Below are 6,014 nucleotides of genomic sequence, written 5' to 3' on the forward strand. Positions count from 1 at the left end.
ATAAAGTTAAAATTTTGGCTCTACCAATATTTCTGGGGGCATCCTTATGATAGTATTCATAAGCTCATTAATAGCCTGTTTGGCCAAACTGCAAAAATCAACTTATTTTGATAAATGCTTTTTCTCAAAAGTGTTTTTGATGAGCAATTAGTGTTTGGCCGAGTTTTTAAAAAATTATTTCTAAATTAATTTTTCTCAAAAGTATTTTTGGAGAAAAACTACTTTTTTTGTTTCTCCTCAAAAGCACTTTATTTTCTTCCAAAAGCTTGGCCAAATACTTCAATTTTGAAAAAAAGTATTTTTTTTTGAAGAAAAAAAAAAGCAATTCTAAAATTGAAGAAGTATGGTCAAACATGCTATAAGACTCGTCGTTCCATTAATTGGCAACAAGGATAGCCAGCCCACGACCCCACCAAACCGGTCCAGGAAAAGGTTCCAGGACCTAACCAAACCAATCCAGAAAAGGGCCAAGAATCAGCCCAGACCAAGAAATCGAACTAGAGTCGGATTGACCTAGACCGAAAAACACTTGTCAAACTAATCATTTTTAACGGTTGGCCAACGGTGGACCAATTTTTTCAATATTGTTTAATTGTTTAGCCTCAATTCATTTAATCGTTACACTAAAAACCATATAAACAAACTTCAAGTTTCACAACGTTTTTTTCTCACGCAACTTTAATTTTTACAATCGCAGTTGGTGTTGGGCCCGTGCTCATGTTGTCTAGCCAAAGGCCCAATGGCCTAATCCTATTATCTTTTGGTTTCCATTCTTATTCGGAATCGGATTCGGTTTTATTCCTATTTAGAGTTGTTTTTGTCTTTAAGAAAAACTACCACTCATTATCTATAAATAGAACAACCTTGGAGAATTGTTCTGTGCTCATTGATACAAGTCTTTGAAAGACTTAAGCACATAAGAGTAGTTTTTGAGAGAACTTTCATCAAGAAAGAAAAAAAGTATTTGTTTTGCTACAGATTTTTATGCCGACCAGCCAACTTCAAATCACGTTTTCCTATTCGTTAACCATTGGATCAGGCTAAACGTTTGACTGAGTATTCGTAACATCTTGATATTTGAGTTGAATGGCGAAGATCGGATTTGGCGAACCATAGCATATTATTTTGAGTAGCGAACAGTAGCTCCATTTTTGTGACTTCTCTTCGTTCTTCAATTGATTTGTTATTGCTCTTGTTACTATTGTTGCTCCGTATTTGGCACTTGTTGTATATCCAATTTAGAAAACTTTTGTAACCCTCTTATTTTTATAGTGGAGCTTTTTGGATCTTTGTGATCCCGTGATTTTTACCTTCGATTTGAAGGGTTTGCCACGTTAAAATTTGGTGTTCTTTATCTTCTTTATTTTTGGGTTTGCCTCTTCCTCGACATAACAATTGTATCACAACCTTGATTTTTTATCCAGATTTTTACGGAATGGAGGCGAATATGAGCAAGATGGTATGTTTAAATGGGAGAAAATATAATGTTTGGAGAAGCAAGATGAAAGATTTGTTGTTCGTGAAGAAGATGCATCTACCAGTTTTTGCAGCTCATAAACCCGAGACTATATCTGATGAAGATTGGGATTTCGAGCACCAATAAGTATGTGGATATATACGGCAATGGGTTGAAGATAATGTTCGCAACCATATTGTGAATAAGACATATACGAGATCATTGTAGGAAAAGCATGAGAAACTTTATGCTTCATAAACTAGGAACAACAAGTTGTTCCCGCTAAAGCAATTGATGACCTTTAAATACAAGGAGGCCAGACTTATCCTTGATCACATAAATAATTTTCAGGGCGTCCTTGATCAGCTGTCTAGAATGAGAGTGAACTTTGATGATGAGATACAAGGACTTTGGCTTCTTAATACTCTACCTGACTCTTGGAAAACTCTTCGTATTTCTTTGACAAATTCAACTCCTGGAAGTGAAGTAACCATGGAATATGCCAAGAGTGGTGTGTTGAACGAGTAAGTAAGGAGAAAATTTCAGGGTTCATCCTCACAAACAGATATCTTGGTTACAGAATATCGGGGGAGAGAAAGAACAAGAGGTTTGAGGAATAGAGGTAAAAATAGAAGTAAGTTAAGTTCAAAATACCATAATATTACATGCAACCACTGTGACACGAAAAGACATATCAAAAGTTTTTGCCACAAGTTGAAGCGAGACATTGGAGAAGGAAAGAAAGCTGAAAATAACAAGAACAATGTTGTTACTATTGTTCGAGATGACCTTCTTTTTTCTTATGATGAAAACGTCATCAATTTGGTATCCCATGAGACGAGATGGATAGTAGATTCTAGAGCTACTTCACATGCCATACCAAGAAAAGACTTTTTCTCATCTTATACTCATGATGATTCTGGAGTGTTAAAGATGGGTAATGCCAGTGAAGTTAAGGTGTTTGGTGTTGGCACAGTTTGTTTGAAAACTAATAATGGTTCAACGTTATTTCTTCAAGATGTCAAGCATGCTCCAGACTTTCCTTTCAATTTGATCTCCGCAAGAAGATTAGAAGATGAAGGTTGCCATAATGCCCTCTTTAATGGCTAATGGAAGCTCACCAAAGGTTCATTAGTAGAGGCTCGAGGAGTCAAGTCTTCTCAATTATATATGGCACAGGGCTCTATTCTTAATGACTCCATAAATCTAGTGGAAAGTGATACTTTATCAGAATTGTGGTACAGAAGATTGAGTCATATGAGCGAGAGGGGGATTACGTGTTTGGCTAAGAAAAACTTGCTTTGTGGAGTGAAACAAGCAAAGCTGAAAAGGTGTATCCATTGTTTAGCTGGCAAACAGAAAAAGGGTTTCCTTTCATAGCCATCCTCCTTCAAGAAAGCCTGAATTATTGGAGTTAGTACACTCTCATTTGTGTGGTCCTTTTAAAGTAAAGTCAAAAGGTGGTGCACTTTACTTTGTGACTTTCATTGATGATCATTCTCGCAAGCTCTGGGTGTATCCTTTAAAATCCAAATATCAAACACTCGGCGTGTTTAAGGAATTGCCGGCCTTAGCTAAGAGACAGACGTAGAAGAAATTAAAATGCATTCGTACTAACAATGGTGTTGAATATTGTGGTCCATTTGATAACTATTGCAAGGAACAAGGAATTCGTCATAAGAAAACTCCACCCAAAATGCCTCAACTGAATGATTTGGCAAAGAGGATGAATAGAACTCTAGTTGAGAGAGTTAGATGCTTGCTTTCAAAGGGTAAACTTCCAAATACATTTTGGGCAGAAGCACTAAACACTATTGCTTATGTTATCAATTTGTCTCTTGTTGTTACTTTGGATGGCGATGTCCCAGACAGAGTTTGGTTTACCAAAGATATTTCTTATGATCACCTGAGAGTTTTTAGGTGTAAAGCTTGTGTGCATGTTCCTAAAGATGAGAGATCAAAACTGGATGTCAAAACTAAGTAGTGCATCTTTATCGGTTATGGTCAAGATGAGTTTGGGTATCGTTTTTATGATCCAGTTGAAAATAAACTTATTAGAAGTCGTGATACAATATTCTTTGAAGACCAGACTATTGAAGATATTGACAAAGCTGAGTAGATAGATTCTCGTAGTAATAAGAGCTTAGTTGATATTGATCCAGTCCCTATTTCCAAGGCACCTATTGCACATGAAGGAACCCAAGACAATAATGAAGATATTGATCAAGATTAAAATGATCATCATGGTGTGGATGTTATGGATGTTCCAGTTGATGTAATTGTAGTTGATCAACAACCAATTCCTGCTCATGTAATTAATTTGAATGCACCTGAAACCTATCTTTGAAGATCTACAACGGAGAAGCAAAAATTCATGCGCTATCCTCATGATGAGTATGTACTTTTGGCTGATATGGGAGAACCTGAGAATTATGTTGAAGCCATGCAATATACTCACAAATATCAATGGATAGAAGTCATGGAAGATGAGATGAAGTCACTCCATGGGAATGGCATAAATGAGTTAGTGAAATTGTCGAAAGGTAAGAAAGCTTTATCAAACGAATGGATATTCAGAGTAAAGCAAGATAACCATACCTTTGCGCTCAGGTACAAGGCGGGGCTAGTTGTTAAAGGTTTTGGCCAGAAGAAGGGAGTTGGCTTTGATGAAATTTTCTCCCCTGGTGTAAAGATGTCTTCTATTTGTGTGGTTCTAGGCTTAGCCGCAAGTCTAGATTTAGAGGTTGAGAGATGGATGTCAAGACTGCTTTTCTTCATGGTGATTTAGATGAGGAGATTTATATAGAGCAACCTAAAGGTTTTGTAATTAAGGGAAAAGAAAACTATGTCTGCAAAGAAAAAAAGCTTGTATGGATTGAAATAAGCTCCAAGGCAATGATATTTGAAATTTGAATCTGTCATAGAAAAACAAGGGTACAAGAAAACTTCTTCAGACCACTAGGTATTCTTCCAAAAGTTCTCTGATAATGATTTTATTATCTTATTGCTTTATGCAGATGATATGCTTATTGTTGGCAAGAATAAATCCAGAATTGCAGTCCTTAAGAAGTAGTTGAGCAAATCGTTTGCGATGAAGGACTTGAAGCCAACAAAGAAAATCTTGGGCATTTAAATCCACCGACACAGAGATAGAAAGTAGTTATTATTGTCCCAAAAGTAATACATTGAGAAGGTACTCAAGAGGTTCAATATTACAGATACAAAAATGGTTAGTACTCTTCTTGCTAAACACTTCAAATTGAGTATTAGTCAGAGTCCATCTACTGATGAAGAGAAAAAAAGAGATGTCTCGTATTCCTTATTCTTTTGTCGTTGGTAGCTTGATGTATGCTATGGTTTGCACTAGACTAGATATTGCACATGTCGTTGGTACTGTTAGTAGATTCCTTTCTAATCCTGGAAAAGAACATCGGGATGCAGTAAAATAGATATTAAGGTATTTGAAAGGTAGTACATATTTGAAGTTGTGCTTTGGCAATGGCAAGCCTGAACTTGTTTGTTACACAAACTCTGATTTAGGAAGCAATCTTGATAATTCAAGATCTATTTCCGGTTATTTGATCACTTTTGCAAGGGGGATATTTCTTGGCAATCTAGACTACAGAAGTGCGAAGCTCTATCCACCAAAGAAGCCGAATATATTGTTGTCACAGAAGGTGCCAAAGAACTATTATGGATGACGGAGTTTATTAATGATCTTGGCTTTGAGCACCCAAGGTACATCTTATTTTGTGATAATCAGAGTCCTATATATCTCACCAAGCACTCTACTTTCATTCTAAGACCAAACATATAAATAGAAAGTATTATTGAATAAGAATGGTCGTGGAAGAAAAATTATTTGAGGTTGAGAAGATACACATTGATGATAATCCTTCGAATATGATGACAAAAGTGCTGGTTGCAGATAAACATCAATATTGTAGAAAATTGGCAGGCATGGAGCCCGTCAATAGTTCCTCTACTTGAAGACATATTTGGCACATTGGCTCGAGGAAGAGTTTGTTGGGCCCATGCCCATATTGTCCAGTCAAAGACCCAGTGGCTTAATCATATTCTCTTTTGGTTTCCATTCCTATTTGGAGTTGGATTCAGTTTTTATTTCTATTTAGAGTTAGTTTTGGCTTTAAGAGAAAGCACCACTCATTATCTATAAATAGAAAAACCTTGAAGAATTGTTCTATGCTTATTGGTACAAGTGTTTGAAAGACTTAAGCACATAAGAGTAGTTTTTTAGAGAACTTTCATCAAGAAAGAAGAAAAGTATTTATTTTGCTGCAGATTTTTATGCCGACCAGCCAACTTTAAATCACGTTTTCCTATTCATTAACTGTTGGATCAGGCTAAATGTTTTACTGAGTATTCGTAACATCTTGATCTTTGATTGATCGGTGGAGATCGAATTTGGACACCCGTAGCATCTTATTTCGAGTCCCGAACAGTAGCTCTATTTTTGTGACTTCTCCTCGTTCTTCAATTGATTTGTTGTTGCACTTGTTACTATTGTTGCTCCGTGATTGGCACTTATTATGTAGCT

This window comes from Nicotiana tabacum, chromosome 9 (assembly GCF_000715075.1).
Source record: "Nicotiana tabacum cultivar K326 chromosome 9, ASM71507v2, whole genome shotgun sequence".
NCBI lineage: Eukaryota > Viridiplantae > Streptophyta > Magnoliopsida > Solanales > Solanaceae > Nicotiana > Nicotiana tabacum.